At 47.6% G+C, this 21,175-nt stretch overlaps 1 long non-coding RNA gene across 1 annotated transcript; it reads right to left on the bottom strand.

Annotated features, from left to right (window-relative positions):
* Positions 1 to 4,334: 4,334 nt before the first annotated feature.
* On the bottom strand, positions 4,335 to 12,402 carry LOC136363213 (uncharacterized). Its single transcript, XR_010743928.1, has 4 exons — positions 12,301 to 12,402; positions 10,980 to 11,102; positions 5,314 to 5,430; positions 4,335 to 5,229 (listed from the first exon to the last, which is right to left on the bottom strand). It is a non-coding gene; the product is annotated as an uncharacterized lncRNA (long non-coding RNA).
* Positions 12,403 to 21,175: the final 8,773 nt, after the last annotated feature.

Raw genomic sequence — 21,175 nt, 5'->3', positions numbered from 1 at the left:
CAACAAGAGTCCATCTGGTTCAATAGAAATAGATCTTTATTAATAACATGCACATCATACGTATATTTAAAATACATATACATTTTTTCTACTATTCACTTTAGAAAACAATTTCATAAAAACCTTCAATCAGGTCCCAGGTAATTTTAAACATTAAAAAGCCTTTATTATTATTATTATTTGTTACAGAACCAGTAGGTATTATTCCAATTACTTGGTGTATAATCACCATGTATTTAACATAATGCAGGCTCATGCATTTCAATAGAAATAGGTGTTCCCTTCTTTGCTTTGTCAATCATATCAAATACATGATGATATACTTGACAACACCTGCCACAGTTGTTATATGCAGCTGTGATTCCCTCCTGGGAACATTCTACAGGTGGTGTTTAAAATCTAGAGACAACTTTTTTACAACTTTCTGAGTTCCTGGTGCTGCAGGTGGCCCAGAGCCCAGCTATGACAGAAACCAGAAAAACAGAACTTCGTGAATGTCAGAGAGGAAAGCAATCTGAAAAAAGAAAAGAGGGAATTGGCAAATCCCCTCCGTGTTCATGGCAAACTGAGGTCAGGGCTGGGTTCCCCAAGGTCCTGCCAAGTACCAAACTAGATCTGCGGAGAGTGCACAGAGATACCAGCGATAGACGGTTTGCGGGTTCACAGAATGTTTACAAAGGCTTGTACGAGGGCAGGACTTTAAGGCACAATAGTCCATATACTCAACACATTCATTGGCAAACAGGAGTTCAATTTACAGTGCAATAGCGATGTATCCAAGGGCTCAAGCAGCAGCTCGGGGGTCACCGATAACGCGGCGGTCGAGCGGGATCTCTGCGGCGGGCGCAGCCCCAGCCCTGCACAGGCTCATGCACATGCTGAGCATCAAGCACATCAGGATCCTTCTGAGCTCCAGGGACAGGGTCTGTGCCAGGAAATCGGGTGATAACCCAAGCATTTTCAGGATCAGGGCCCTAACATTGCAGAATCATGGAATCGTGGAATGGTTTGAGTTGGAAGAGGCCTTAAAGACCGTCTGGTTCCAACCCTCCTGCCATGGGTGGGGACAGCTTCACTAGAGCAGGTTGCTCAAACTCAGTGCTGGGGTTCTGCACCAGACCCCATCCACACCCATGCTGTGGCCCCCACAAAGCCACCCCCGTGCACCCTTCACCAGCATGTCCAGCCAGAAAAGCAGCACAAAGAAAACTCAACTCATAGAAACACTAATTACAGCCAAGTGTGCTGCTATTCCCAGGTGAAAATAAATTGTCCTAAGCCAGTCATTTTCAAAATGATCAGATCTCCTCACCATGTGTCCTTGTTACCAAGCTCATCTATATTCTCTCTGATGAATATTCTATCTCCAAGGCAACTGAGTCAATGGGAAGCAAGGACTTTTCTTTACATCCAGTGCAAACATAGCCATACGTAGGAGTTCCTAATGCAGTCATAATAGAACATATATATATATATATATCAATCTATCTCACTGAAAGTTGGCCACCTACAGACAGATTCTTACATCAGAAGCCAGAAGAGCTGAGCTACAAACCCAAAAAAGAAAAATCACTGTATGTAGCTGTATTAAAATGCTGGTACCCAGTAACTTGGAGACTAAATGTTAAAATCAATAAAAGTACATAATTCAAAAGGTGTCAAATTAAATACTTCAAGAGTCACTTGCAATGCTATTGCACATTTGTACTTCTTTATCACCCCATCAAATATTTTTAAGCACTCAAGTCAAGTTTTTCAGACCCATTTGCAGCAGCACCAATCACTGGGAAAAAGCAAAAGGCAGTAAAAACTGAAGCAGACTTAAAGCCTATGGATTAGTGAACCTTTGATTCAATTCCATAACAAAACTCCAACCATAAAAACCCAATTTGTTCTCTAGAAAGAAATAATCCATTTTAACAGCTCCTGGAGCAAGTAAAAATTCAAAAAGAGACAACGGGTTTTGTTCAAGAAAACAGCACATTAGAAAAACATGAGTAAATTATCGTCCTCTTTCCTGGGTAGCCCAAGGAGTGTTGTGACCTGATGCAGATTTTTGTCTGTTATATTTGTTCAGTTATCACAAGGCCTTCACAGAGAAGCTTTCAATTGGCAAGAAAGTATCTGCCTCTTTCAGTAGGCAAAGAACCTCTTCAAAGGTGAATCTAACCGGGACAATGTTTGGTTTTTTGGGGTTCTTTTTTGTTCATGTGAGGTTAAAGACTTCTATCCTACTGAGCTTTTTTCATTTCATTGAAATGTTTCTAATTTTAAGTAAAAAGTTTTTTTTATTCAAGCCAGAGCCATTCTATGGATATAAAAAGTCAGTCAGCGAGAGGAAAGAAGCATTTAAGCATTTCCTGTACATGCTAGAGCGTTATGAAATCAGGTGAAAATGGTCATGAAGAGAAAAAAAAAAAGCATAAATCAGACCACTTCAGAGTGGAAAATTACATGGTTTGAAAAATTAGAGGACAGGAGCAATTTGCTTTTACCATTCCCCCAGCCCTGGGGGTAGCACGAGGCGTTCCCAGTGCCGTAGAGCCCAGAGAGCTCCTGGGGGATATAATGACACCTCTCACAACAACAAATGGGCTTCTCTGCCAGCTCTTACTGGTGGTACTGGGGCTGTCTTACACACCTGATCAGCAACCTGGGCTCTCCCAGCCCTCTGTTGAAGTGGGCATGGCCCCTTTCCACTGGAGATTCCTCAAACTGGAGATCCCTCAAGCCACATTGAAACCATTTCTCAAATCATGCAGCTGGATCGGCTGCATGACTTTGGGCTGGTGCAAGCCCAGGGGCAGCAGGAATCAAACCACACACAGCCAGGAAGCTCTGAGGCTGAGCTGCACTGGCTGAGGATTGAAAGACAGCGTTTTCTAAGAGATAAGTAAATATGACTTGTCTCAAAGCAAAAACAGAAACCTGAACATTCATCATGACTAACAGCGCCTCCCAAACAGCACTGCCCTGTTTTTTCAGCCTTCCCACAGTATCTGAGATGTTTATATTCTTCAGTTTGCAGGTTATCCTTGTTTTGAATTACACTGCTGGCTTTTTTTTTTTTTTAATTAAAAAAGAAAAAATCTGGATTTTACTGCTTCCTTCTGTCTCCTAATCCTGTACTGACTTCTAACTACTGATACCAGAGTTAACTCTGCTCTTCACACGTTTTTGCTTCTGCCTTTCTGCCTTTTCTCCAGCACTAACAAGTGCCTGGGAGCTGTGACAATATGTGTGACACATATGACCAGGATGCTCTGAGCAGGGTGACAGGAGGAATCTGACACAAAAAAGCACATTCCTGCAAGCCACGGTATTTGTTCACACTATATAATGCTCCGGAAACAGCATCAGCCACATCTGCAAGAGCAAAGCCTTTCAAAATAAATAAAAAATTAGGTTCTTATCTATATATATATGGATAAATATATATATATCGGCCTCCAGCTGAGTGTGCGCTTTTATTTACTTTGCTTTAAAGCTTTAAAGTGGTGATAGCCAGCGAGGCAAAGCCGTTTTTTTTCACTGCAAGCCAACAGACCTGTAGGACTTTGACAGGCTTTGAACCATCTCACGTGTTTGTTCAGCAGTTCTGGGATGCAGGTCCCCCTGGGGAGCTGCAGTGTGTCACTAACAGCTAATTTACAGGCTCGTTAATCACATTCCCCCAGATTATAGTGCAATCTTTGCTTCTGACCCCATTGCTGGAGCATCATCTTTCCCCTAATGTTACTCTTTGGTATTTTCATGACGTAGCTTTGGCAGCTATGAAACTTTCCACTCGTAGTCATTCCGTTTGCTGAACATCCCACACGCCATAGCTTGTGAAATATATATATTTACATATTTTAAAGTTAATTCCCAGATTGAAATAGACATTTCACTTAACCTGAAACATTATTACTAATGCTGAGCAGTTTCATCAGGAGAGCCTCTGAGGTCTTACCAGCATATGTCAGATACATTCATTCTCTATCTATGAGAGTTATCATTGTTTTTCTGCCTTTTATAGTCCACATAAAAAGAAATTGCTGTCTATACCCTAGCACCAGTGTGAACCTCGGGCCAAACAGCAAATTAGCATGCAAAGAAGTATCAGAGAAACAGCTAGGGAAAGAGGCAAATGAAGTTAAGGGAACACCGATGATGGGCTGAAGAAACAATCTTTCCTGTGAGTCATTCTGGTTCGTATTAAAATAGCAAAGTAGATACCAGCTAAGAGATAATATAAGTAAAAGGTGAATGCAATTATTCTAAAAAAAAAAAAAAAAAAAAAAAAAAAAAAAAAAAAAAAAAAAAAAAAAAAAACCAGAAAAAACACCCAACCCACAAACCCTTGCAAATCTCAGTATAGAGTGTCTGTAAGCGAGTTCAGTCTCTGAAAATCCTAAGCTAAAGACTGATTCCTTTGGCACTGACTCCTTCACGGTCAAAGCAATTCCCAAAGAAACATTCTGTCTACACCTTTACAGCAGATAACTCGTGTTTTACTCCTCACTGTTAGACTACTCCACTGCTTCGGGGGCTCCCCTTGCACCGGGGCTGGCGTAATTTAACTGCGAAAGTGATTTGGAGCATCCGTATCTACACACAGGTCACTTAAAGTGCAGCTTTGTTTCTACAAACCGCCTTGCACGCAGTCTCTGCAGGTTAGGACCTCCGTATTACACCTCTGTGTGTGTTACAGCAAGGTGCTTCACACCGGGGGTTAACAGCGGGGGGCTGCAGAGCATCATCCAAAGCACCTTCCACTTAGCTCCCCATCTGCAATTAGTGCCTCATCTCTCAACACCTCAACAAAGCAGTTCAAGCATTCAGAAACAAACATCAGTGGGTCTAACAGCTACTTTAATTCATTTTATAAATAAGCAACTGAGAGTTTTGCTCCAGGTGGCTGCCCGTGTAGCCCATCCCGTAAACGGCGTTCTCTGCAGAGTAAGGCACGATGCGATACGAGTGCAGCTCTTCATAATAGAGCGACTGGGAACAGCACTCCTGCACCATAAACTTCAGCCGTTTTCGTGCGTCAGAGTAGGCAGTCCTATAGCACGGAGCCTCCTTAAAGTATTCATAGCTCTCCCTCTCTGTCTCTAGGTGAATCTTCCTCAACAGATTGTTAATTAATACAGACCTACGGAGATAGGCTTCGGGGTCGTCCAGGAAGCGGAGTTTCTGGAGAGATAGTTTTAGGATACAAGTCCGGTCCTCTGGTAGTATCAGGTGCTGGAGGATAAATGGATGGGTCTTTAGCATCAAGGGATGAAACTACGGGGAGGGTGGGGTCTGGAGAGAGAGAGAGATACTCACTTTTGGACAATACTCATGGTAATCTTGATGTAAATGTTCTTCTTCTGCATATTTTCTCTTAAAGTAAGCTACTTTCGACGTCGTTAATGTCTTTGGTAGGCCCCGATCAGATCAGCTCTGCACAAAAGAAGAGGAAGAAGAAAGTCAGTAATGCTTGCTGCCAGGGTGGCTGCAGCATCACAGTCTGGGGTGTGCAGGGGAAGGAGGGATCCAGAGACGGAGTGCAGCCAGGACAACACTCAGCCTCAGCCTGCAGCCCTCAGCCTGCTGGAAAAACAGTTGGAGAGGCTGCCAAATGTGAAGCTGTCTCTGAAACAGCCACCCCGAGGCTTGCCAGAACAGCAAGCCCCTCTCCCCTCTCTGGAGTGACCACCACAACACCGAGCACATGCAGGGTCTCCTGGTCCTGCAGCCGAGTGGAGTGTCGGGGCTAGCACAGCCCCACAGAACCGGCAGGAGATGCCCTAGAAGGGAATGTCACCATGAACTGCAGGAAGGAGCAGGATGGGGCCACCTGTGTGCAGGACAGGGGACCCTGTGCCCTGCTGTGGGGTGTGTGAGCCCAGCGTTGGCTTCTGATTTTCCACACATCATGCTCGGAGCTCCCCGGAAAACCAATGCAGAGTGTATTCACTAGATGGTGGTGTTGTCTCAGAAGATAAGGAAAGCATCAGTTCTGTGGGAGTGTGATGGAGTTGGTTGGTTCTCCGGGTGGTTTCAGTTTTTCAGGGCACAGAGGATGGAAGCTCAACATTTGGGATAAGAAAAGGAATTATTGGGCTTTCACCCTGTGACAAGAGCCCAGGGGAGGTCTGCTTCTCCAGAGCTGAGCCCTGCAGAGGACCAGGGCACTCTGAGCACCTGCAGTCAGGCCTGGCTGCCTGCTCTGAGCTTGCTCATCTCCCTGGAAAGGTGACATGGTGCTAATTCAGCACCTTAGTGAGGTCCATAATTGCAGTGGTACTCAGCCTGGTGAGCACTGGGTCCTCTGTGAGCCACACTGGTTTTTGCTTGGCTATTCACCAGAAAACATGAGGAGCCATGTGCATTTCTGGGAGGCACAATCTCCTCCCAAACTCCCCTTTTTATACCAAATTTCTGTTATTTGGTTTTAAATGTACTTTTTAAAACTCAAACAAACAAAAACACACTACCCATTATTATACTGATGTCTAAAGGCAATCCAGGGAAAGAAAATATCCAGAGACACTTCACAGAAAACTGAAAGTCTGGTCCTATGGGAAATATTTTCTTTGCCAAATTGGGATCTCCTTATGGGACCATTTGAACTTAGATTTTCTGAGGAAATAAAGGATTTGGTTCTGGGCAGCTTCCTTGAGACAATAGAAAAGCCAGAATGTCTTGCAAAGCCAGAACACAGACCTCCTGTTGCTGGAAGGATCCTTCCATGGGGCATGAGGGGCTCCTTGAGTTTTAGCTGTTGGTGAGAGTGGTGAGATGCTCACACAACCATCCCAGGGACTGACAGCATCTCCCCTTCACTGGCAGGAATGAGCAATATGTTCTCCCTTGCTTTTTCTACAGCAAAAGAAACACCTTTCTTGTGGGTACAAGAAAGGACTGGAGAAGAAATCCTTCCATGAGAGGATTCTTGCATTTTCTCACTGAATTCCAAATCTATGAGGATGGAGGTTTCTCATGAAGGATTCTGCAGGTCTGTGCAGAAAACTGACTGGTGGATTAATGCCCTATTTGGAGTCAAGACCCCTCAGTTCTGCTCTGGGACCCATCAGGACACGGATTGCACTTCAGAGCAGCATTTCCCCAGGAGAGGGACTATTGCTCTTACGATGGGAAAACACTGCCAAGGTTGTCAAGGACTGCTATGGGGTTCTAGTCACTCTGGATCATCAGGCACACCAGAGATTCTCCCAGCACCCGCCTCAGCTCTCAAGGGGAAAGGCAGGGCTGTGGTCTTCACTACCCCACTGGCACTGAGTAGCTGCAAACACTGATATAAATTCATATGCAGCAACCTTCTCTGCTTGCAGGTTTTATTCCAGTATTTGAGTTACGCCAGAACCTGGGCAGCCTGGATATTTAATTACTCTGATACTGTGTTCTCCTAGGTGGAAACCCCACTGTGCTGTGTTATCTGAGCACAGCAACAAATGCATTTACCTCCTAGCGCCACGGGATGCGAGAACATTACAGTTTTCCTTACACTGCTCTGAGGAAGACGGAGATACAGACAGATGAAGTGACATTCCCATTGCCACCCAGGCTGTCAGGGCTGGGAAAGGAGCCAAACCCAGCACACAGGTAGATCCTTACCCTCAAACCAAACCTCTAAATGCTAAAATAGGCTCCCTAGTGTTTTTTAGGGAAAAGGGTGGAAGCACAGCCCTATCACTGCCTGTGTGGAGTGGAAACAGAAAATCATCCTGGGCATAGGGGCAGCACAGGCAACCACAGCGTGCAGAGCATCTCAGCTCAGTTCTGCAGCTCCAGCAGCTCCATGCAAAACTCTCTCTTGCTGCTCCAGGCCACGGGAATTTCACTCCCTGCCCCAGAGATGGAGGTTGACTTGGAAATTCAGCATCTCCTGAGCACAGCTGGTGCTGGAGACATCAGGGAGCCCGGGGAGGGAAGGAGCACTGGCAGCCTGTGGCTGGGAGGGAAGGAGGGCTGTGGTTCTGCACATACCATGGGCTGGGGGCTGGTCCTGGCTGACAGGAGCAGACGGAAAAATTGTATTTTGCTGAGGGACACACATGACCATCCCGGCAGTGGGTTCATTGAGCACCCAACCGGCATCCTCTTCCTGTTCATGTCCAGCACCAGCCTGGGACATACCCTTGGTTGACTGAATTTAAATTCTTAAAGACTTCACATCAGTTAAAGCAGCAAAGTTGTGACAATCCCCTCACCCCAATACCCATAACTTAGTTTAGGAGCAAGAAAGGGAAACAGCGACCAGGCAAACACCAGGAGCATCTCTAGGCTGTAAGTTTGCCTTGGAACATGTTCCCGGTTTTAAATGAAAGACTGCTCTAGAGGAGCAAAGTAGCCCCAAGCTGCTCAACATCACACCATCTGTCAGCAAATCCCAGCAGCTCCAAATCTTCAGAGCTTGGAGCACCCACTTCCCCAGCTCAGCAGCTCCCACGGGCTGTCACGGGTGGCTCAGCTGCCCGGGAAGGAAAGGGTGCTGCCTGCACACCTGCAGGGTGAGAAAGCCACCTGGAGGCACACAGGTCCCATCCCAGGGCTGCTCAAGAGGAGCTGGGGGTCTGCTCTTGTGATCAGTGCAGCTGCCATCCCACCACCACTCTTTCATCACTTTCAACATCGTCTTTTGTGGCTGCTGCTGGTGCCCACACATCTCTCTGCAGCTTCAGGGGAACGAGAGCATGAGCTGCGACCTTGCACTATGCCCTCAACAACAGCAGGGATGCTAAACCCCTCGAGGGACCCCTGTCCATGCAGGAGGCTCACAAGGACCGAGCCTTTCTCTAGCATTTATTGGAAGTCAGCACTCGATGGCTCTGTGCGTGCCTGGGAGCCGCTTGGCTGGGGTTACAGCCATCCAGGGCTGTAGTAATGCCGCAGTGAATCAGACCCTTAGTGTTTTGTTTAAATATAAACATATTGAATCAGTGCTTTTTGTGTAGAAGGCTATTCTCGCGAGCCAAGTGTTTTGACAGCTCCGGCAAGGTGGTATGAGTCACTGCCTCTGCCTCACTCAAGCTCAGAGACAGATACATCTTAATCACATTACGTTTTCTCCAGCGCTACACCACAAGTCAAGGCACGGGGCCAAATCTCCCCACGGGGACCAACCAGCGCAAAGCTGAGCCCCGAGCCTGAGGTTTGTCCTTCCAGCCTGGATGAGCGTCGGGAAAGCGCGTTCAGCATCCCGGCAGCGCTCAGCCGCAAGCCCTCCGCCGCTCCCCAAGGGCTCGGGGCGATTTGCGGGACTCGGCAGCCCCGGGGCGATGGTGCCGCTCCCGCTGCCCGCTGTTTTCACCCCGGCGGTGTTTGCCTGCTCGGAATGCACGGCACATCGGGGCACGGCGGCGAGAGCTGCCATTAGCGCTAATGGAAGTTTGGGATATAAATCCCACGCGCGGCAGTGAGGGAATAGACGCCTTTGTCTCAGGCTTAGAGCTCTCAGACTGAGCTTCGCAAGGGGTTTAATTGTACTTTCAAACAGAGCAAAATGTGCCCTTTCCTGTTTATTTCTCCAGGAATAATTATGGCGCTCTGTGGCGTGGTACTCGCAGAGTTATTAGGCATGTTTGGACAGAGGGCCGTCTTATCTAAATTGGATTGGAAATAGATTTATATCATGGCAACTTCCCATTTGAACTGCAATTCCAGCAAAGTCACTTCACCTGCGCTCCTGCATCGCCCCAGCGACAGCAGCCCCCCTCCGGCATGAATTAATGCCGGGAGATTTCCACCGGGCTGCAGCCTAGCCGAGACAGGAGCTAACACCGAGTTCAAAAAATGATTGAGTATCCAGGAAAAAAAAAACCCAAAAAACACCACCTGAGCTTGTGCTTTTGCATCTCAGACAACAGAGAGGGATCTGCAAGCCCCGGCTCTGCACAGCAGCCCGGTCCCAGAACTTGTACGTGAACCCTTGGGAGCATCCCCACACCTGCCTGCTCCTGCACCTCCCCTGCCTTTCCTCGGGAGGACAATTCCTCCCTGCCTGCTCAGTCCTGCCGAAAAAGGGCTCGTCAGAGTCGATAACTACTTGCTTGTTGATGCAGACATCTGCAGGGGGTGAGCAGAGAGCCGGCTGGCCGAGCCAGCCCCGCCAAAAGCTGCGCACGGAGGTGGTGACTCAAATATGCCGCTGCCCTGCAGGGTTCCCATCGCAGCGTACAGGAGAGTGATCAATATGCGAGCTAAGGCTGCCTGAGACGGAGACCTTCGCTGAGCATCTCTTGCGTGCTCAAATACAAAACCTGAGGCTTCTGAGCGCGCAGAAACCGGCCTTTATTGTCAGCGGGAGACGTGACTTTGACAAGGCAGGACGTATCATCGTGTCCTTGCGACCGCTGTCAAGCTGCGGTGATCAACTCCCCCGTCTCTAACCTTCAGAGCTCTCGCAATTAGGGGGTGCTCAGCTGAAACGTGTCCCTGGTTTCACATGCTCTGCTGCTGCTTCTCTCCTAGGGCAGCGCAAGCAACTGGTCCCACTGTAGGATTCCCAGCTGGTAATGCAAAGCTACCAGACCACAGGCGGATGAACATGTGGATCGAAAACACATGCCAGCCCCAGGATTTCTCACGGCTGCCCATCGATGAGCAGCCCTTCTAGCATTTCGAGCCTTACCAGCCCCATTTCATTGACTCCCGGGGAGGTGGGGAGCCCCAGCCGCACTTTCGTCTGCTGGCTTTGCACTTTAAAACCGCCTTTTAGCTTGCTGATTGCTCTGCAGATCTCCCTAATTGCAGATTCTCCCTGGGCACACATGTGTACGAGGCACAAGCATCTTATTAGCTCTCGTGAGGGCATGAAGGCATGAGACTTAATGGCTGAGTGACTATTCCTGTCTCCCTCCTTACAGTCCCACTGCTTTCCTCAACAGAATAAAATAGTAATTCCAGGTTCACCCCCTTTCGACATCAATCCCAGTAAATTCCCTCACTCAGCCCAACCCGCTGAAGTTTGCAAACTTGTTAGTTACCTGAGGATGTGGAGTCAGCCTGCAAAGGGTCTTTCTGGGGTAACCTCAGCAGTTCTGGTAAAATTTCCCCCTCGCACGGGCTCAGCGAGCATTTCTGGCAGCACGGCACTGCTGAACGGTCACCTGCCGTGGTGGATCAAGGAGAAACACACATGGCTCAGGTGGCAAAATCAGGACAAACACGGCGAGCAGCTGGACCACGAGAGGAGAAAGTGCTATTTCAGCATCCCCACAGGGCTTAGTAACAAGGATAAATAAGAGTTCTGATGTTACACTCAATTCTCTAACTTTGACCTTGCTTCCTGGAGTCCCTTTTACACATCAGGAAAGTAGATAAAACATTAGGGGAAAAAAATCTCAGTTTTTCAGTGGTGTAGCTATAATCCTCTCAGAGCAAATGCTGCAAATATAGAGCTTGTTCCTCTAAATATCCGGATGTTTCTGGAGCTAGAACATTAATTCTACCCCAACCACCTCTTAAAATGGCACGTTATTTTCTCCATTAATTCTTGTCAACCTCAAAGGAAAGCTAAAGGGCTGCTATTAAAACTATGCCATTATTTTGAGTAGCAACATTAATTTTCTATCATACACACTCACACTGCCTGCAGAGCAGTACAGATCTGGGGAAAGTCAGATTCCCATTTCCCTTTAACAGGGTGCACGTTTCAGAGTTTGCCTGACATACAGAACATTTTCCAGGCTGATGCCTTGCCTTCTGGGTGAAGCATTCGCGCGCTGTAGTAAGAGTATCTCCCACTCTCAGGGGAAAAAACCATCACAGATACATGTGTATAGCTAAACTCTGCACTTTTACATATGTGTGCCAGAGACACTCAGACCTTTTTTTGAGTACATGAACGGAATTAGACCTGTCTAAATCCTGCAAGAGAGAAAGCAAAAGAGATCTTGTGTGCGCGCGTACTCATGTCTCGCAGCTACAAGACAACTATATTTAGACACTTGTGTCACCCCAGAGGATGACAGCACTAACAGGCAATGGAAAGAAGAGCTGTGGTTACTTTTCAGAGTTCAGCTCTGACCGTAAAAAGCGGATTCTGATGGAAATGAGCTCTCGCAGAGTCCGGCAGAGCAGCAGCACCTCTGCCCGTGGCACTGCGGGACGCGCAGAACCTCCTTCTCAGCTCTTCCCTCTGCCACGCTGCAGCAAAGCCACGGGAGCTCCCAAACAAACACAAAACTTCCTCCACGCCAGCAGCCACCTGCCAAACCCTTCGGAGCAGATCCCACCAGCAAAGCCCCACACCGCCTCGCAGACGCGGGCAACCCCACAGCCCCCTGTGAGCTCAGCGGCACTCACCCAGCGAGCCCCGGCTCCAGAGGGAGGGCTGCTCCGTCCTTCCCTCGCTGCTCCTGGAGGAGGTGGTGGCGGTGCTGCTGCTGGTGCTGGTGGCGGTGGTGGTGGCGGCGGTGGCAGCTCCTGCGGGTCCCTGCAGCCACTGAGGAGCGCATCACCTCCCGGCCGCAGCCCGCGGAGGTGGGTGCCCAGATGTTCCCCGCGCGGATTGGTCCAGCGGGAGCAGATGTTGCCCGGTTGCTAGGAGCGTTGCTAGGAGCGCTGCTAGGAGACGGTGACGCTCTCTCCATCACTGGCGCGACTCGAGGCCGCGGGGAGGGAGGAAGGGAGGGAAGGAGAAGAGAAGGAGGGAGGAGGAAGAGGGGAGGAGGGCGGAGCAGGTCCCGCCACCGGGATGTCCGCGCCGGGCCGGGCCGGAGGATGGATCAGAGGCCGCGGCTCAGAGCTGAGCAGGCGGTGAGGAGCTGCCTGGGGCTGGCGGCAGAGGACGGGGACGTGAAACGCCAGAACCGGGAGGGTTCGGGGAGGGCGCGGGCAGGGGGACCGTAAAACCTGCCGTCAGGGCGGGCTGAAGGATGCGCGGAGCGGGCCGGGAGGTGCCCAGGGCTCGGTGCGGCACTGAGAGAGGGCAAGAGCGCTGCTCGCTTCAGGGCGAGATTGGGAGAGACACAACCCAGTGCCTGGAAGGGCTGGAGGGAGAGGAGTACAATTCGCTCCTGCTGGCAGAGAGCCCAGCTCTTCTGCTCTCTCACTGGGTCATGTTCCTCTTCCCTTCTGATTTATGATTCTCCCTTTTCCCTCCATGCCCACCAGCAGATCTTGGCCCATTTTTTTCCCCCTGAGCTTTTGGAATGTTCCACCACGGTGCCCTGGGTCCCACCCTGGCCCTTACACCCGTGATCCCATGGCTAGGAATTGGATTCCTGTAGGAAAAAAAGCTGCACAGCAAAACAAGCCAGACCTCCTCCCAAATAAAAGAGCAGGTCACTGTGGGGTAGGGCAACTCCTGCCTCTCAGCTAGACAGTGGGATTTGACTGCTGACCACCCTCCCTAGGGCAATAGGTGAGATCCCAGGCTCAGCCTACCCTCACACCCAAAGGTCCACATAGAAAAAGATTAAAAGGGGTCAGTAAATATAATACAGTGTGCAGAAAGAGGGGAAATCCCTTTTCCTGAAGACCTAACTCAGTATCTAAATACTGGCAGATAGAATGGTATAAAAAAGAAATCTATTAAAAAAAAAAAAAAGCCAGCTAAGTGTAGGGATCTTCCCTGGGGAAGTGGGTCATTTCCAGAGTGAAAAGGAGTTGCACAGGATGAGCTTTCCTGGAAAGCCAGACTGGTGCCAGTGGCTGCACTGGAGTTACTGGTACAACACTGGCTTAGATCAGCCCCAGCACCAAAACTGGGCTTTGATCAGGACTTCTCTCCAAGAAGAAACATCTCTAGACAACAAATTTTCCTCTGCACCTGCCAGCTGTGTCCATTTCTTCACAGCTACCACGGATGACACTGCTACTCCTGCAGATTCACGTTCCTGCCACAGCCTTCCTCTCCAAGCAGTCACCAGTCCAGCCCACAGAACCTCAGAATGGCTTGACTTGGAAGGGACCCTAAAAATCATCTTGTTCCACTCCTTGCCAATGGGCAGGGACACTCCTCACTACACTGTGTTGCTCAAAGCTCTATCCAACCTTACCTTGAACACTTCCAAAACTACTGCCACCTCCCGTCCTGCTACTAAAGGTGACTCAAAGGCTCAGACAGGGTGAAAAACAAGGCAAGGTGCAATGGAACATATTCATTTTGACAGCATTTTAAGCTCCTGGGCAATTCCCTGTTCCCCTGTGATCTGTAAGATATCCAGTGCACATTCTATCTGCTCATGTCACTGCTGGAAGGACACAGGGACTTCCCCTCCCTCTGGTTGCTCCATGAAGGTTCTGCAGAGGATTTTGCAGCAGACTTTATCCTCCTCCCTCTTAGACAGCGGGAATGGAGGCACAGAGCATTTGGCATTCACCTGGATCAATATCTCACCCAAATTTTAACAAACTGGGTCTTGGCAGCCTGAGGCTCAGCTAGCACATGTCAATGCAGAAGCCTCAGATCAGTTCTTCCCTGAACTTGGATCACCTGGCTGCATTTGGTACTCAGTGTGCTCCCCTGGTCTTTGCAGCTTGAGTAAAGATCACTCACGGCCACATAGTTACTTCAAAATATCTGTGAAGCTCTGCTTCTTTTATTGAGAAGTCAAATGAAACTCCAATTTCAAATTTGAATTTTCTAGGACAATAGGAAAGCACTAGAATTTAATTGATTTTGATTACCTGCCTTATTATTATGCTGCCAGTAGCAGTAGTTCAGGTTGGTATAATTTTAAATTTACTGTGAGATGAATCTGACGTTTTTTCTACTGCTGAATTGAAGACTTGAGCGATTCTTCAGCTCTTCACAAAGACGTCGTAATTAATTCAGTAATATCACTTCTGTAAGCAGAGATAGAAAAGGAAGACACAGCAGCACCTACTCCGTGCCTAACAGCTGAATGAATGACAGCATCACTCATTCCAATCTTTGTGATATTTACTGGATTTTTTTTAACATTCCACACAATTCCTACTGCAAAGACACATCTTCCCTTCTCCTGCCAGCACACAAGCAGGAGTTACTAGCAGGCAATAATTTACAGCCAAAAGGTCAGTTGTGTTTCCTCAGCTGGATCCAGGAAGGGTTTCTATCCCTGAGCAACCCTGAGGAAATTCTTCCACAATCCAAGTGTAGCTGCTTATCTTTGCCTGCTTTCCAAGGGGGCAGAGACTGCAGGGAAGTAGATCCCTGCCAGTGTAAACCAGCACTCAGAGGGACCTCCATCAGGAAGAAGATGGTCCATCTCACCCCATCCCATCTCCTCTCTCCTGCATTGGAAGCACGAGGAATCACCTCCCCTCCTTGTCTGGAGAAGAGTTTTCCCATCCACCAGGGATGCCTGGTCAGGAATCACTGCCCAGATGATTCTCACAGAGTTTTAGTGCAGAGGAAATTAAACACACCCATGAACTGGGACTAAAGCGTCTACTGACAGGGATATTATTTGAGAAGATAAGATTTTAAATGTGTGCAGCACAAGATAAAACCTGGACAGGCAGACAATGGAGAGCAGCTTTTTTATTTTATTTTAATCTCTCAAAAGAAGGATTGCCTGACATATTCAGTACTATAACAAATACATGTTTTTAAATGGTTTAGAGCAATTGGAAATATAAAACCCCAGAACATTAGCATTTACTTTAACTGTCTCACAGAATTAGGAAAAAAAAATCAGTTCCTTCATTTCAAAGCAGTTATGTCTCCTCAAGTCAAGTGTTAAAGAAGAATGAATTAAGTTAATGTGCCCTTTTGAATCCAAGCACCAAACATTCAAAAGACGTGTTTGTATAAAAGCACCAGCCCTCTCAGGCCACATTTACCTACACATACCTACACCTACACAGGTGCTGCATTTCTAAACATAGCATGCAGAAGGTATTTTCAAAAGACAAAATGCACCCAAAATGCTCTGCATTTATACCTGGGAAGTTTCAGATGTGAGGAGCTGCATCCTGGGCTAGGTTTCATCCTTGGCCTGGCCCACTCTGCTGCCTCCAGCAAACACAGACCCTCAAAAACTTTCCCAGCCATTGGCTTGTCACAGCAAATGAAGATGAGTAGCTCCAGTTTCTGGACCCTGTTCAGGCCTCCCAGTGGTTGGCCAGCCTCAGAGGGACCAGATGCCTTGGGAGGCTAATCCTGCCTCCATCTGAAATGCAGACCAGCTCTTTCTCTTTCTGTTCTTTCTGTAGAATGCTATTTTTCTCCTCTATCTTCCAATTCATTGTACAAGGAAATTTGTCATTTTTTAAATTTTTCTTTTCTTTTACTTTTTGACATTTGAGAAAAACTTTTTAAAACAAGCTGGGGACGAGCAGAAAAAATGAAGCCCATTTTCCTACATACCTGTGCTCTTTACCCCCTACACTCTCCTCACATCCCCAGCCAAATTCCACCGTGCGCCCTTGAACACTACCAGCTCAACCAGAGGCAGCACATGCTGGAGCTGTCACAATGGACCAGCTCACCAACCCTTGGCCATCAAAGCCTCTCCTTTCTGCTTCTCTGGAAATGATCCTCTGCCAGCTGACAAAACTTGTAGAGGCATAACTGTCTTCGAGACAGTTACCCTGCTCTCAAATGTGATTGAAATTGGCCAACCCGTTAAAAAGTGATGGTGGTGGAAGAGAGGCTGGCGAGGAGACAGATGGCAGACAGCTCAGCTTTAGCCTCCACTGAGCTGATTGAGAAGTGGGAATGCTTTCACCCTCTCGTGAAAAATGATATCACTCTTTTGCTGAAATTCAAAACTTAGTTTCCTGACATTAAAAATGTGACTTTTCCAAGTGGTCAAAATTAGGATGGAAAAAAAAAAAAAAAAAAAATGATGTCTTTACAAAACAGCACTTGGTGCTTCGCCAAGGGATGAAGTCATTCCAAAGAATTAAAATGCAGCTGGAGGAAGGACAGGATAATCAGAACGATAAAACATAAGACAGCCGGGAGCCCAGCAGGGCCCACACGTGCTCGTGCTGAGCAGTGGTGTCCCAGCAGGAGCAGCAAGAGGAGTGTTAAGCCCTTGCACTTGCATGGAGGAGTTGTTCACCAAGCACAGAGAAAACCTGAGTTTTTAACACCAAATTTACGGGCAGCCTCACTTAGTCCAAGCTGACCAAGTGCTGGCACCAAAACCAACATCCCGGTGCCTCTCCCTGAGTTCAACACCAGCAGTTTCATCATGGTGTGTGCTGAACTCACATGGGCTCACAGGCAAGTCTACCTGCAGGAATGAAACAAACCCTGTGCTGGTTAGCCCTGATATGGGAATCAGCCTGAGAAAACTCACCTGGGGCTGAGGATATTCTCACAAGTACGGAGTAGGGCTGCAGGAACAGCGGTGTTCCCAGCAGAACCAGAACCATCACCAGCATCCCTCAGCACTGGGGTTACTGGGGAGGATTGGGGTGACTTGGTGGGAGGATTGAGGCAGGGTGATTGGGCAGGGAGAATTTTAAGTGGTTTTCAGAAAATGCAAGGGGGGTGAAGCAGTGTTAGGAAAACCAAGCCAGGACAGTGCTGCCCTGGTACTGACTCAGACCCTGGCAGCAGCTCCCCCCTGAGCTCCCAAACCCCTGAGCAACTTGCAGGCAGTGCCTGGCTCTGCAGATTTCCCTCTGTGCCTGGAGGAGTTGCAGGGGGACTGCTGCAACCCAGAACAAGCCCCAGCCCACCCTGCAAGCCCCACCATCCTTCTCAGCTGAGGCTGGTCACCCATGAACATCAGTCATTAGCAAAACATGTATTCCATCCCCATTTTACACCAAGGAGGGTGAGTTTTTCCAAACTGCCTAGTTTCTCTCTAAGCCTCCCAGCATAACCCATTTCTCCACTGTCTTTAAGATGAAGGGCCCTGGGCTGGGTTTTCTGTGTCCTCAGACATGTCTTATATCAGCTGCCTTTGCCGAGGTTTCCAAGCACTGAATCTACCAACTGTTGCCAGAAAAAGAAACTCTATTTCAGGGCTGGTCCTGGAAAGCCAACCCTGTGGGTGCCAGCAGGGCTGCAGAAATCATGGTTTCTCATGTCTACCTCAAATATGGCATTGCTATTCTGAGAGGAACAAACTAACCCCAGTTCAAAGTCACCAATCTGGGAAATTTTTTTAAGCTTCTATCATTCTCCATCTTAAAGTGGGCAGGTATTACAACTGCAACCTACCAGAATTAAACCACTCACAAATACATCACCACCAAAGGTAGGTGCAAACAAAAGTAGCCGCCAGATACAGACACACCCGTTGGTTGACCCAATTTCACCTCTCCAGCTCATCATTTGAGCTCTTACCTTTGTTTCCCCCAAGTGGCCACCCCAGCTTTGGTGAGGGCATCCCTCTGTGCCCAGTGCACACAGCCAGGGTGTCACAGAGCAGGGACACTGGTGACACTGACTCCGTGTATTCTGGTGCAGGTGCCAGCATGTCACTGGTGTGTAGGGGAAATGCTGAGTCCTGGCTATCACCACAGAGGGGGCTGGAGGGGCTTCTCCCCCAACTCCTGCCAAGGCTGGATGAGAGAGCAGGGAAGAGCAATGTCAAAAGCCCTTTTTCTTTCCCATACAGAGTTGGCTGAATGGCTGCATGCAGAGGGAAGCAGAGACACGATGGTGATACTTTAGGATTTGGCTTTTGTATTTTCCAGATCCTGTACTGCCTTAGTGCATAGCTCTAAAACCCCAAAGCTTGTCAGTTGCTCTTCTCCCATTTTATCCAGATAAAACAATTCCTCTCTAGGCCTGAAACTCAAGGACACATTATTGTTTCAGGCCTGAGAGATACAAATAGTGAATTGTGGGGGGAGGAAACTTGGAGTAAATTACTTCATTACCTGAAACTGTAATTGGAGGATTAGCCCCTGCTATGTAAATGGATCAAACTTGTAGCTGTATGAAACACTGGTGTCTGTTGTCCAGCTTGGGTGTAGCCCCTTGGAGGATTTTGACTGCCCAAGGTGTACCTGGTGAAGGCCTTCAATAAATACCTGCTGTTATTCTCTGAATTTTGTCTCACCTCTGTTTCAGGTAGCCAATCCAAGACATCAGTGGGACATGGGAATCTCTTCCACCCCCAAAATGCCCCAGCCTGCTGCCACAGGGCCCCTGTGTCCATGTGGATGGGCAGGGAGACCAAAGGCAGGGCAGATACTTCCCACCCCTCCCCAGTCCTGCATTATGCACCAGGCTCCTGCAACCCTGTTCTGAACACAACACATCCCCCTCTCCTGGATGCATATTCACTGGTCTGCCACAGTGAGAACAAAAAGGAAGATACGTTGGGTTTGCATGTCTACATGAGCCATCTGCTTCTGTTTTATTGATAAAACCTCTAAGAGCAGCATTCTCCATAACAAAATAAGACTGTTTCTAAGGTGTGGACAGCTGTGTGTGTGCAGGGGTAATTTCAGCCCAGAATTCTGCAGAAGCTGGGTGTAGTGCTGATTTTTTTTTTCCAGTCAGATATCATCTAGACATTAGTATTCCTAAAGCAGCATATAATTAGCAAGAGGCAATATATTGTATGATCATGCATGTTAGCACTTAAGTAGAATAAAAAATGTTTCATTGTCAACTACACAAAAAGCTAAGAATAAACTCATACCAGTTTTACAGTTGAATATCCAAACATCTTTTCCTTGTGTTTTCAATCTTTTTATCAGTTTTTGCATTCCAGATATCTCTTTCAATCACATACCCAGCAAGTGAAACAATTCTCACACCATCCCAGTGGCCTCTGTCCAGTCAATACCAACCATCCAGAAACTAGATTCAAGGTACAATTTTCAGTGCTCATCTTTGAACTTTACAAAAGAGAAAAAGACATGTGCATTTGGATTTTTTTAACCTTCATAGTAAGAAAAGTTCTCCCTTTATAGATTTATGTACCATAAAAATAATTCAACAATAAATGCAAGCCCTAGAAGCCTTGCTTTTGCACCAATGGAAGTTAAGGATGTGGAATTTTTATTAAATTGTCTGTACTGTTATTTTTTAAAGTAAACAATTTATAGATAAATTTTGTGCTTGCCGAGGGAAGTTGTGGGTGTTCATCCCTGGAATTGTTCAAGGCCGGGTTGGACGGGGCTCTGAGCAACCTGCTCTAGTGGGAGGTAGCACATGGCAGGGGTTGGAGTGGGATGGTCTTTAAGGTCCCTTTCCAACCCAAACCATTCTGTGGTTCTGTGATCTCAGGCTGGGAAAGGAGAGCTGGGATCTCCATCGCTCCTGGGGCTCCCTCAGCCACGGGCCTCAATCACTCTGAACACCAATCCTGTGCTGAGGAGATGACAGCAGAGAGAGGAGAAATATTAAATATTCTACTCAACACCAGCAGGGAGATGCAGTAGGAGGCTCACAGCACAAACCCCAGGAGCGATGTCTGCACACCCACCGAGCTCCTGAGGAGGAACAAATCCCACCTCATGGAGGACAAGGAGGAATGAGGACAAGGACACACTTCTGTCTACAGAGTCCAGCTGTGCCGCAACAGAGAGACAACAAAACCCCGCCAGAGATGGTATATTGTTCCAATATAGAAAGAAGTCAATACACACTAAAAATAACTTATTACATACCATATATTTAAATCAACAGTCAAATATACATCGAGATGTGCTTCATGCAAATGCCCCGCAGCACTCTGCCATTAAAAAAAAAAACATTTTTATATATACACACACATATAAATGTCACACAGTATTTAAATGCTAAGTCTACCAAACGATTACTTCATTTACTCTTCTTGACAAACAAAACTCTCTGCTGGGAAGAAGTCAATGAAGTTTCAGCTGAGAATACAGCCCAGCAAGACACAAAGCAATGCCAGCAGAGGAATACAGGAGGGATGTGGTACCAGTTTAATTGGAAACTTGTGCTTGAGGTGCCACGTAGTGACAAGGGATCAGAGGACAGGTTTTATCCTGAGCACTGTGAACATAAAATATTGCTACCAGGCACTGACCTGCCTTGGACCAGACCTCTGTAGATGTTAATGAGAGGATGGGAGATGCAGTGATGGAGACAGCATGAAGGAAAAGCAGCCGAAAAAGTGTTAACAAGACACAACAGGGATGAGGAAAGCTGGCAAAATGATACGGGTTTTTTCCCTAGTTGCTAATGAAGAGAGAAATTTGCAATGTTACCCTAAGAGAAATGAAGGGAGAGGGAAGTATTTGGCAGGGTGAAATGCCTTCCCTGGAGGTCACAGCTAATTAATGGTTGTGGGGCTCAGGAAGA

The sequence above is a fragment of the Sylvia atricapilla genome, chromosome 6, assembly GCF_009819655.1.
Source record: "Sylvia atricapilla isolate bSylAtr1 chromosome 6, bSylAtr1.pri, whole genome shotgun sequence".
Classification (NCBI taxonomy): Eukaryota; Metazoa; Chordata; class Aves; order Passeriformes; family Sylviidae; genus Sylvia; species Sylvia atricapilla.
The sequence above is the reverse complement of the archived record's forward strand: the minus strand, read 5'-3'. Positions and strand labels throughout refer to the sequence as shown.